A 13915-nucleotide genomic window follows, 5' to 3' on the forward strand; every position below is an offset into this window, starting at 1 on the left:
AGTAAAAAGTGTTTTAGATTCTAAGTCATTCCCCCTCTTCATTTCTAGTTCTTGTTTATTCGTCCATTAATCAACATTAACCTCTATTTCTCAGCTCCTTATATCCTTTCCTTAATTTTTCCAATCAACAACCAACTAACCTTAGAAAACATCTCCTATGACTAATTAATTTGGTAATTTGAATCTTTTCCCTCTTAAACATGTTTGTATATCTTAGGGTTGGATGAGATTCATCAAATCTTTCAATCATTTTGTTCTCCTTCTTCTTTGTTGATAATTGTAGAAACTTATGATCAAATCCTTTCCTTTGATCATCTAATAAAATTTCTTTGTGCATTAAATACTCTAGCTCATCAATCCTTTTCTTTCATGCACTTTAACTTGTCCAAAACTTCAACTGTGTTGGCCTCAAAATCAATTATTTCAAAAACTATAACTTTTTATATTACTTGGAAATCACTGTCATCTTCTACTCAATCATCACTATGCTCATTCACTACTAACCTTCCTTTATCAACTTGCTCAATAATAACTACCACTTATCTTTTATGTAAATTCCTTAATCTTGTTTTCCATCTCCTTCATTAACTGACCAACACTAATACTCAATCATTCTTAGAGTCAAACTTAATTCTTATCCTTTTACTTATACATCTATTTCTGCTACCTTCATCTCTTCATCTATTAATTAAACAAAAGATTATCTTGTCAAATACTCACATATCAAGTGCCCATTTTAATTCCATGATACTTAATTTATTTCTTCTCAACAACATCACTTTTCAAATCCTCTTCATCAATAAAAAAAGTGGAACTCTATACTATTAGTAGATGTCTCTCCAATAGGTTTGACACTTTGTCTGACTAGTAGGTTTGATATCAATGATAATATAACAATAGTTCCAATAGTAGTTTTGAATAATATCCCTCTTTGACATTGATGAAAACACCTCTAGTTACCATGTAGTCCAATACTATTGAATACATATGCTTCATGTGTTTATTCACTCTTTCTTAGTTTCATTTAGATTCTCATCCACTGCAATCTCTGAATGCTCCCTCTATCATTTTAGCATATACTCTATCTTTCTCATATCTCTAGATGGCAATATCTCAATTCATGCTCTTGATTTGAATACTCTCTCCCTTTTTGACAAAAATGCTAAAGACATCAACCATTCACATGCATCTCATCTCTTTTCTCTAGCATACATAACATCTTCATGTCACTATTTTGACTAATATAGAAGTGTCACTCAAACATTAACTCATTCTAGCTTGATCTGCTTATAGTTTAGTATCTTTCTTTTCACACCTTTAATGATCTCCTAGAGTATAGCCTCTAGCATCAATCTCTAAGATATTCTAATAATAACAATTGATGAAATGAAACATATCTATTCAATTTTATTTAGGTATGGGGATGAACCCTAACTTACCTCTTAGATACTCTATTAGTGAACAAATTTGTCCTTCAGAAAGAAATGTAAATAGTGACTCAATATGCTCGAAAAGAAGAATAAAACATACTAATAGTTGGACAAGTTATCATGGATTGAAAAATCTCCTCCAAGTTTAGAGGTACAATTCCCTCTTAAAAACATTTACAACTAATTAAATGACTAGTTATGTCTTTCAGCTGAAGATGGGAAGGTTTTCTACCATTCACCCATCAACATGGAATGAATGTGATTATCAAATTAATTAATAGAATACATAGAGAAAGAGTAGATAAGAGCCATATGACCCATCAATAACCTCAAAATTATAGAAAAGGGAGAAAAACATTATATTATTATGCATCTATGAATAATCAAAGGACTAAATTGAAAATATGAAAGTACTAACCATATGATTATCAATGGGTTCAAGAGTTATGTGTTTAGACCATAAGATCTGATAAACATAATCTATCTTTATTATGAATCCATACTAGGAAATCATATGATTAACCCATCCACTTGCAATTACAATGAAATACAAAATAACAAAGTAATTTCTCTATCCCTTATTACAATTTGCACACCATTCTTCTCCCAAGTAGCCTCATGACTTGTGGGACTAGAAAAGAAGAACCCCTAGCCCCTTTACCTTTGCCCTATTTAACTTTGGGCTATCCCATGCTATTTTGGTTAATTAACTAAATATTAAGAAAGATTTCTAAATAATATTTCTCCATACATCTTCTCTCCAATTAATATCTCTTGAAATATTTATAATGTTATTAAAAAAATAATATTATAATATAATAAATATCAAGGTAACTTAATGAGTTAATGCCATAGCCCATCCACTTGACTTACTTGCTCATTTTCTATACCTTATAGAAATAGATATATATTTCCATAATTTCCTATAAAAAAGCTTAGTTAGATACACCATTATTATGCATTGATAAAGTCAAGAATGGTATGGAACTTGATATTGATTTCAACACATTAACCTCACCATTCTACCTCATTGTGAATTATAACATATTCTGATTGAATTGTTGTGATATGATTCTTCAAGCTTGGGCTCATGCTATATAGCTCCTTGGGCTTCATTACTTCAGAATCAATAACAATGTTTCCTTAGTCGAGTACACCACATGTTATTTCATGAATTCTGACCATTGAGGGATGAGTCACTTCTATGTCCATCTATTTTGAAGGCCAATACTTATTTAAATATTTTTCCAATGTCTCCATGTTTCTCCCAATGTATCAATGGAGAAATATGGGTCAACATCAATGATTTACATAGGAAAATAACTTCATCATGTCTCAATCCACTTTGATGGTACCAATATCCCATAAATAGTGTTGGAATTAACACAGGGAAAGTAAACTCTGAGAGGAGAGGGGTGAATCAGCACCAAAAAAATTTAACCATAAAACCATTCACCACACATCCATCTCATAATTTATCATGTAAATTAAAATAACTAGCTATATATTTTCATCCATAGCATGAAATAAATAACACATGACAGAATAAGTTTGTTACCTAGAAACCCTCCAACGAGAAGGTAAAACTAGAGTGGGGATGACACCCACAAATTTTTACTATTAGAACTATAAAGTGTGGCCAATTAAGGTTACAATGCACTCACTAACATCATCAGTGGACTATCCTCTATCATTGCCTAAGTGTGCATCTTCTTACGACATCTTAGATGTAAGATAGCCAATAAACATTGACAACTACTTTTCCAATACTCTGCCTCTAAACTTCCCTGTATAAATTAGGTACAACTACTTACATCTTTGACATAAGCTTTGTCCACTTGACCATGTCATCAAAAAACTATGCCAAACATGTTTGTAACTACACATTACCAAATCATTGCCTGTACCATTAAGATCTCTATTTATTACTCAACCAATCTTTATGGAAACTATTTATGTTGACATCAGTTGAAAAACATAGTCATGAATATAACATGTCAATACTCTCCAATGCTTAGAATACTGCCCCAATGTAGTAGCATTAGCATTCATGATAAAAATCTCCCCCTTTGGCATTAATGGCAACATAGATGAAAAAAACTAGCTAAGTTCCAAGAATACCAAATAGTGTTTTGTAGTTGCTACTGACTAGCATTAGTTATCCACACACTAAAAAGAATTTCAAAACAACATGTGCATACACCTTATTCTTAGATATCAATTTTTTACTTCACACTAAATAATTTACAATACATTAGATGCATATTCCTACTTCTGTACATGAATCTTTCTAAATCTCTCTAAATAAATATCTCTCCCCATACTTAGGAGATGTTTCTTATCATGCATACTCTCCCCCATTCCTTAGGAGATACTCTCCCCCATACCTTAGGAGATATTTTTTTTCATGCATATTCTCCCCTATTGACATCAATGGCAAGGACCTCAATCCCAACGTTACTACATACCAATTGATAAATACTATTAGCCATATTTTCCCTCCCACCAAAATTTGAGTTTTCCTGTCAAACATGTCCAACGGTCATACCTTTTCAGATATTCATATGATCAATTGTTATATAAGGACCTATTTAAAACTTTGGCAATATCTTTTTACCCTAAGTCTCGTGGCTTTATTTTTATGTTATGCCTTTGAAACATTTTAAATTACGACTGTACAATCACCCTTTAGTTTGCATAGCCATGGTAGGTTAAGCATTAACTGAAGTTCAAGTGGAAAATGTGCAATGGCATTGTGTTTGCATCATCATAGAGTTAGTTGGCATAACCAAGGTTAGGGTCTCGATAGGATGACTATATTATTTTTGCTTAGTCACAAGGTTAATTTGATAGACCATGGTTTAAGTTGTGACAATGTGCTAATTGAAAAACCTTCAATGCTTTAGAGATGTGTTTCACACCTATTATCTAAGGTTTTGCAACCCTAAATTTCTCTCTCCAAGTCAACTATGTCACAATTTAAAAAAATGATAAGATTTTAAAGGTTATCATTTATAAATTATTTTGCATTTTATAATATTTAATTCTTTAAAAGATTAAATATTATCATTTTCAAATGCAAAATAATTGATTAATCTCTCACATAATAATGGGAAAGTTGATAAATATACATATATTAATTATTTAAGAATTAATATTATTGTAAAGTGCAAATTGAATATTGTACTTATCATGGGAGTAAAAGTGATAGAAGGCAATAGAATTTTAGTAAGAAGTAAGTTAGTGAAGTTGCCCAACTTCTTGGCAAAATTTATATAATGGGAGAAAACTATTGTAAGAGGCTTCTTCTTTTCCAGTCAAGAACTTCTACAGTTGGTATAATACAAGAGAAGAGTTTTGGCTTTAGAATAAGGGAACACTATGCTGAAATTTTGATAAGAGATAAATTTTGGAAAGTATGTACAGTTTTTGTCTCTGAAATCAAAAATCTTAATCATGTTCTTGGTGCAAGGAAATGAAATGAGATAAGCTTTTGGTTTCTTATTCTAAAATCAACTATTGATTCTTTCATAGTTAGCATTCTTATGGTATTGTTTGAATGTTTATGAATGATGAATTTGCATGGTAATACTAGTTGCTTTCAAGCATAGTCCTTGATCGCCTTTGTTATCATTCTTATTTACTCAAGAAAGTTGCAAGGTTGCATGGCACATTCATCCTAAATAGCTTTCTGTCAATCTTTGAATTTTAGATTCTTTATTCGAAAAACCCTTTAAAAATCACATCATACGAGGAAGCTGCCCCTCTAAATGCAGAGGAAGGCCAAATATCAAAGGCCTATCCAACTGTTGTGAATAGTTTGCCACACACTCCATTGGGTATATTCTACTATGACAAATCTGTTTACCAACAGTTTTTTGGCAACTCCGCTGGGGAAAGAAAGCAAGTTCCAGTGCTTTTCTTTTCTTGGAAATCTGAAGGTTACCTCACCGAGGACGGAGGTTGGAAACTTTAATTGAATGTGGTTAAAGAATTATGGTGTTATGGCTTTGGTTACATCCCAGCCACGGGGGACTCAGATTGGGCCATTTTCTTTATCTCAATTCTTAGTCTTACCTAAGAATTCATTAGAATATCTCCCAAAGTTTTCTGGTGATGCAAATCAAGACCCTGATGATCACATTAAAGCAATTATAGTTGCCTATGGGATTCTTGGTGTACAGGAGGAGAATGTCTTTTTTAGATTATTTTTTGGAAGTCTCATTAGAAGAGCTACTGATTGGTTCCAAAATTTACGAGATAGTTGCATCACTTGCTAGAATGATCTTGAGGTAAAATTTCTACAAAGGTTTATGCTTGTGGCTGATGTTGCTAAGATGTTATTAAATTTATTTCAAATAAAGATCAAAGAAGGGGAAACCATTAGAGATTTTGTTGATAGATTCAATAGAAGTTTTGATAAGATACCCCTAACTAGCCAACCAACTAAAAATAATCAGTTGTGTTTTTTCATTTCTGCCATGCAAATAGATATTAAATTCTTGCTTCTTCATTTAAGAATGCAAACATTGCAAGATGCACAAAGGGAAGCTATTGGATTAGATGATGACATGATCTTGAGTGTAATGAAGTGTAAAGAAATTTCACAGGCAGAAATTTGTCTCTATGGGCATCAACAGTATCCAAAGGTAAAGCCTAAACAAAAAAGGCCTATTCTCAAGGCAGAAAAATTAGTGCCCACTATTTCATTTTGTTAGAATCTAACGGTCTTTAATGATGAAGATTTCCTTATCCCTCCTGTGAGTGAAAGTACTTCGTGTAGTGTAGCTAGAGCCTACCATCTACATGTTGATTATGATGATGAAAATGCTTGAGTATCTCCTATTGAACAAAGACTAGAGGTTGAAAAATCAAATGAAAATTTATTAGGAGATTTTAAAATTTTAGAACTTGATTCTTTTGTATTTGAGACTCCTAACAACGCTCGACCAAATGATGTTGTTTGGGAAGGCTTGGATAGCTTTTCCTATGAGCATTTATTGTTTGATCTCTTGGAGACTAATAAATCATTACTACAACCTAAAGCATCAAATGACTACCCAGAAGTAGAAAAGGAAGACAAAATGTTTGTAGAAAAAGAAATTGATGAAGTGATGCATACACAAGATAATGCTTTTGAAGAGGACTCAGTGAACAATCAAGAGGGAGAAAAAGATTTACATATTTTTTAGCCTCCCACAAATATTTTTCACTATCTTCTTTTGGAGGAATCAATTCAACAATTTGCGGAGGAAAATTCACATGGACAACCCAAAAATAGAAGGACTCAAGGTTTGGAAAAAATAGTTGATATTTCATCTATCTGTTGAAAAGATAATATTGATTCAAGAAATGTGGAAGAAAATCTTGAATCTATATTTATTTTCCCTCCTCTGCATTCATTTTCCATTCATGAGTTTATTATTATCACATTGGCCATGTTGCTCACCTGTACGCAATGCATTCTTCCATTCTATCAAGAGTTGGTTCGAAGAGGTTCATACTTTTCCCAGCCTGTAAGTGGTCACATCTAAGTTTTTAGGGTTTTTCCCTCTTCATTGTAAATAACCATTTCCCTTTTGCAAAGTTTGGCTTGTGTTTATTTTTGGTTAAGTTGGTGTTTCCCTTCAATAAAGTTGCATAATCTTTTAATCCTTCCCTTCTCTTGAGTCATCCATTTAAAAAAAAAAAAATTCAAAAAAAAAAGTGAGACCCTCTTCATTGATTCAAAGGTGTCAATTGATAGATGGGGTCTTAGATATAGGTGGAGTTTGATTTTAAGAATAGGTTTCAACATGTGCTTAAACAAAAACTCCAAAAAAATGAATATCTTGGAAGATATGATAGTTCTTCATAGAGAATGAGCTATTTTTCAAAAAACAATTTTCTAATAATGATGTGTATGGCCTCATTTTACAACAATGGGCACAAGATTGGGACCATTGTATATTTGGTAAAAGGAGTTCCTCATTAGTGGCGGTCCTCCTATATTGAAATATAGGTCAAATATTATTAACACTTGGCAAATGTGCAGCTAGAATTCAAATTGTTTTTGTTAACCCTAATTAGGGTTGAGATGCAATGGCTGAAAGATAGAAGAGGCTAAGTGAAAATGATAATTTTCCACTAAAATCATCGAGTGTTCATCAATTTTTGTAGTATCGTAGCACAAATTGGAGGTGATGAATCATAATATACTATTAAAAAAATGCACATTGACCATTTCAAGAATGAAGAAATTGTCAGTAAACTGAAAGTGCAAAATGTTATGACAATGCATAGGTGGGTGAGACCTTTTCAAGTTGAAATTGGAAGGTGCTAGTGTATAGTAGATGAAGATCTAACCATGATGTTTCCCTCGCACATGACATTGTAGTCAAATAGATATCAAAACAACTGTGCATGGAAACCAATATTTTCTTTGATATCTGGTCTTCTTGATTGTTATTGCTTGCTTAATCTAGGTTCCACGAGTCTTTTGTTCGAAATAATATGAGCATATATGTGGAAGATTAGGAGCGTAATGGGTTAATGACATTTGAAGGATCTTCTGCTAGTGGAGATCAAAAGGAACCTTCTTTTGAAAGAATCATAAACTCTTCTAAAATATTGGTGGATGCCATGCATGATGAAGTCTGGCGGTTAAGATTTTTGATGGAGAAGCAACAGAAAATAGCTACCGAGGAGAGGATGAGAATTCACATTTATAGATTGGAAGAACAGTTGAAATGAGACAAAAGTATCAAAGAAGAACATTATGTTTTCTCCTTGCCATGATATAAAAATAAATAAATAAATAAAATCATGGTGATAAGGATGGTTTCACTGTGGTATTTTTGTATCATGATTTTCTTGTCTTCATAATTGTGATGCTACTCATGACTGCCCTCATTTATATCCAGCTAAAGGAGGTTAGTTGAAGACTATGACAATCCCAGCTTTTGGTTAGTCATCACCCGCAAGTATCGAGTGATCTGATTGCCGACTCCAAGAGAGTAGACATAATCATTGGCAGGAACCTCAATCGAGCCTATATCAAATCATTGACTCAAATGTTGGAAAATTTTATAAAGCATTTCATCTATCAGCATCATCATTCTCCTAACAGTTGGATTTAGAGTTATGATAATGAGAGAAATTGGTATGCGCACGAAGAGTTTGGGATTGATGTGCACAATTGTAGGCTACCAAGTAATTTCTAGTAGCATCCAGATGGTTAAGGCATGTGGACATCATGTATTTTCTATCAAAATAAGTCCTTATTTAAGTACAACCGTAGAGACCATGTCTCCATTTAAGCGCAGATTAAAGTTTTTGTTAAAGGATGGCAGAAAGGGCCAAACATGCATCTCTCATTCATGTGGTTGGGAAAACACAAATGAGCAAGGATCAATTTGTCCTCGTGGAGATTGTTCACAAAATTTTTGTCATGCGGTTTCCAAACATGATATTATTCCAAAAATGGTCCTCGTGGAATGTAAAATGCCCTAGAGAAGAATATATAGCCCATATAAACCCATTGGGACTTACATGATTTGCTCAATCTATGGAGAAAATTTTATTGAGAACCCTTAAGCTATCTTGAAGATGCTAGTTTTTTCCCTGTAAAAGACATAAGAAAATGATATTGTAGTAGATATTAAGTTTGTAGCTACATTCATTTCAAAACACATGAGCTATGGGGATGAATTGAAGCATATTGGTTACAATATAAGGAGCAACATCCATTGAATAGCAGGAGTTAGAGATATTGGTAAGAAGTTTTATTACAATATTCAGTACAGGTTTAGATTTACAATGAAGAGTGACTCTACACCCAATGGACGGCACTGGACATCAATAGACAAAGATTTTGGAGTTCTCTACACCTTGGCACAAAGTGCAGTCCCTAGAAAGAGCCAATGTTATCTAAGGTTTTGCAACCCTAAATTTTTCTCTCCAAGTCAACTATGTCACAATTTAAAAAAATGGTAAGCTTTTAAAGGTTATCATTTATAAATTATTTTGCATTTTATAATATTTAATTCTTTAAAAGATTAAATATTATCATTTTCAAATGCAAAATAATTGATTAATCTCTCACATAATAATGGGCAAGTTGATAAATATACATATATTAATTATTTAAGAATTAATATTATTGTAAAGTGAAAAATGAATATTGCACTTATCATGGGAGTAAAAATGACAGAAGGCAATAGAAGTTCGGTAAGAAGTAAGTTAGGGTAGTAGCCCAACTTCTTGGCAAAATTTATATAATGGGAGAAAACTATTGTAAGGGGCTTCTTCTTTTCCAGTTGAGAAGTTCTACAGTTGGTATAACAGGGGAGAAGACTTTTGGCTTTAGAATAAGGAAACACTATGCTGAAATTTTGATAAGAGATAAATTTTGGAAAGTATGTACAGTTTTTGTCTCTGAAATCAAAAATCTTAATCATGTTCTTGGTGCAAGGAAATGAAATGAGATAAGCTTTTGGTTTCTTATTCTAAAATTAACTACTGATTCTTTCATAGTTAGCATTCTTATGGTATTGTGTGAATGTTTATGAATGATGAATTTGCATGGTAATACTGGTTACTTTCAAGTGTAGTCCTTGATCACCTTTGTTATCATTCTTATTTACTCAAGAAAGTTGCAAGGTTGTATGGTACAATCATCCTAAATAGCTTTCTGTCAATCTTTAAAGTTTTTGATTCTTTATTTGAAAAACCCTTTAAAAATCACATCATACGAGGGAGCTACCCCTCTAAACGTAGAGGAAGGCCTATCCAACTGTTGTGAACAGTTTGCTACACACTCTGTTGGGCATATTCTACTGTGACAAATCTGTTTACCAACAACATCGTTAGATCTTTTAGATCTATGGCTAGCATACTATCACAATGTGTTAAGAAGGAAGTATGGGTAGAGTTGTAATCAAGAAATTTCCTTTATTTTTCTTGGTCATAAGGTTTAGAACTAAACCTTGGGTCAAAGAAGCAATGATGTGAGTGAAGTTAGGATCTCAATTTCATGAGGTCACAATAGTCAGTAGGAAATGTTGAAAACAAGCTATAAAGTAGTGATAGGTAATTGATCATGATTTCACAAGTAATGACTATTAATGAAGAAAAGTGGTGGCAAAGGTGTGATCATGGGCAGTCAAACATGAAACATAAATTTGAATGCTAATATAGTGGCATAATGATAAAGGATGATTGGTCCATTTGGGAAGGCTTGAAGGCTGACTCCAAGTTTACTGATGACACAACTTATTTGGTGAACTAATGACAAAGTAAACAACTCTTTGATGGTAGATCTAATCTTCTTAATCTCTTGCAACCACCTTCCATTGTTCCCTATGTCAGATAAATGAAGAGAGACAGTCTGTCACTACCTATTGGTCCATCTAATCAATTAGAATGATTAATGGTGGTCATTTCTATCTTCTCAAGGATTTTCTTAATGAATAAGTGATTTTCCTACATCTTGATGTGTGCCATGATTAGATCTTTCTTGGATTTGTAGTGACTACTTTCTGCCATCTTGAATATGGTTGTTGAGTTTTTCTGTAGGGTAGAAGCCATCTAAGTTATGCTTAAGCTATAAAAGCATATTTTGTAATCTTTTGAAGGGTTGATTCTTCTCTATTTTCCTTGTCATGTACATTGTAAATTCCATTTTCCTATAAACTATTCATGACATTTATTCTTATCTCTTTTAGCCATTCATGTACAATGCAAGATCTATTTGCCTCTCTTCAATATCTTGTGGCTATCTGCAAATTTCACGATTGTATTTGTTTTGACCTGTTAATGATATATAATTGAACTCTCTTCTTCCTTGTGTTATTCATATTGGTTGTCTGATCTACATGTGATTGTTGGATTTAAACAAGTCTAGATCTATATATATTTGATGTCATCATAGTTCAAATGTGCATCTATGGGAAAAGATAGGATTGAATACTCTACTTCGGTGAATCACCTCCTTAAAATAGATTAGGTAGTTTATTTCATCTATTCCTTCACCCTTTTCCTCTCCAAGTGTAGTTTAGGTGCATCTGATAGCAAAGGAAGTCGGCCTTCTTTGGAGATTCAATCTCATAGTTCAAGTACCATAGCTTGGAGGTTTTTTCCATGTTTCACAAGGTTTTTCTTAGGTAAAAAATTTGGACAAGGGTGTAACCTTTTGTGACAATGAACAATAATTGGTAATATACTACTCCAAGCCTTTAACTAGCTTGAGTGACCAAAGATGCTATTCAATACCAAATACCAAGAGTCCTTAGTGAATCAAATCATAACAGATACTCCTACATATGGGAAGCATCAACATTCAGTCCAAGCTAACAATAATGCTCTATACTACTTGACTAATGAACTCTTTGCATCATCTACTTAGAAGTAGGTAGGGGCATATCCCCTAGCATATCGTTCAAGTACTCAAATGTATCTTTATGAAAAGGCTTGTTAATATATTTGCAATATGATCTTTAGTATTTACATACCCAATACAATCTCATTTTGTTTTGTTTTGTCTCTCAACACATGCTACTTAATAGATATATGCTTAGTCTTAGAATGCAATACAAAATTCTTAGACATACTCATTGTACTTGTGTTATCACAATAAATGATAATAGGTTCTTCAAACTCAATTCTGATATCCTTCAACATCTACTTCATCTACATAAAATGATTATAATTGTTTGCTACTACAACATACTCTACCTCAGTGATACTTTGAAAAATACAATCTTGCTTCCTCCTTAACCAAGAAACCAATCTTCCTCCAAGGAAAAATGCTCCACCACTGGTTCTCCTTCTATCATCCATACTGCCTACCCAATCTGCATTAGTATATGGACATAGAGTGAAATTATTTTATCTATCATACCAAATTCTATAGTTAGATGTCACTTTCAAATGTCTTAATATTCTCTTCACTACTGCAAAATGATATTCCTTAAGATCCTATTGAAATATAGCTACAATCACAACTACATTTTCTAGATCTAGTCTAGTGTGAGTCAAATACTACAAACGACCAATCATGGATCTGTACTTCTTCTTCTCTATTGCAGGTGTCTCATATTTGTTGGATAACTTGTGACTAGTTATCATAGGTCTACCACCATGTTTACAACCTTCAAATTAAACCTTTTCAACAAGTCTTTCAAGTACTTAGCTTGTGAAATGAAAATACTATCATTATTTTGTACAATCTACAATCCTTGGAAAAACTTTATTCCTCCTATAATGCTCATTTCAAACTAATTCTTCATTTCTTCAACAAAATTATCACTTTCTTCATCATTACCTCCAAAAATGATGTCATCAAGAAATATTACAATAATCAACAAACTATTTTCAACTTCTTTCAATTACAAGTTTCTATCTACCATACCTTTAGAAAATCCAAGCTTTGCCAAATAACTATAAAACCTTGCATACTAGGTTCTAGGTGCTTTCTTTAGATCATATAAATCTTTCTTTAGTCTACATACCATGCCTTTGTCTTATGATAAAGGAAAACCTCTTATTCAAGTTGTCTATTCCAAAAGGTTGATTTAACATCCATCTAATAAACCTTGAACTTCTTATTTTCTATATAAGTCAAGAACATCCTTACTTCTTCCACTCTAGCTACAGGTGCATATGTCTTCTCATAGTCTATGCCTTCTTACTATTAATATCCATTTCATAGAAGTCTAGCCTTATTCCTCATAACTTCCCCTTGCTCATTCTTGTTTTTGAATACCCATTTGGTTCTTATCACATTCTTTTCTTTAGGTATAGCAAATAATTCCTATATATCATTCTTCACAATCTAATATAATTCCTCTTTCATTGCTTGAATTTAATTATCATCTTTACATGCTTCATCTAAGCTTTGAGGTTTATCTTGAAGGATCAAACATATCTCCTCATTCACTCTATTTCTTTTCATCACAACTTTGTCTTTGCTTCTAATTATCTTCTTAGGAGGATAATTCTTTGTCAGATTTCTATTAGAGGTAGGATTTTACATCTCAACTCTTATCTATTCTCTAGGTCTAGATCTTTGCTCTCCTCTTTTCTGAATAGTTAGCACATCATTCTGCAAATCACTTTTATTCTCAAAGATTTTTTTTGTTGAAATTACAAGTAGGAAAGGTAAACTTTTGAGAGTGGGGGTGTTGGAAATATTCAAGAGTAATCTAAGTTACTAAGAGGGGAGGGTTGAATTAGTAACTTCTAAAACTTCAACAATTTCAACTCTTAATCCAACCATTCAATAAGCATATAATTCATCATGTAAACTCTGACCTAATTGCATGCATAAGAAAGCATTCATAACACAATGACACAAAGATTTGGTGACCTAGAAACCTTCCAAATAGAAATTAAAATAGTGGTAGGGGTGATAGCCACAACTTTAGTACTATAGTATAAAGATATCCTATTAAAGCTTACATTGATCACTTTTGATGATCTACCCAATTAGGAGAAATAAGGAATGC

The sequence above is a fragment of the Cupressus sempervirens genome, chromosome 3 (genome assembly GCF_028749045.1).
Source record: "Cupressus sempervirens isolate cs-2001-9-10 chromosome 3, ASM2874904v1, whole genome shotgun sequence".
Classification (NCBI taxonomy): domain Eukaryota; kingdom Viridiplantae; phylum Streptophyta; class Pinopsida; order Cupressales; family Cupressaceae; genus Cupressus; species Cupressus sempervirens.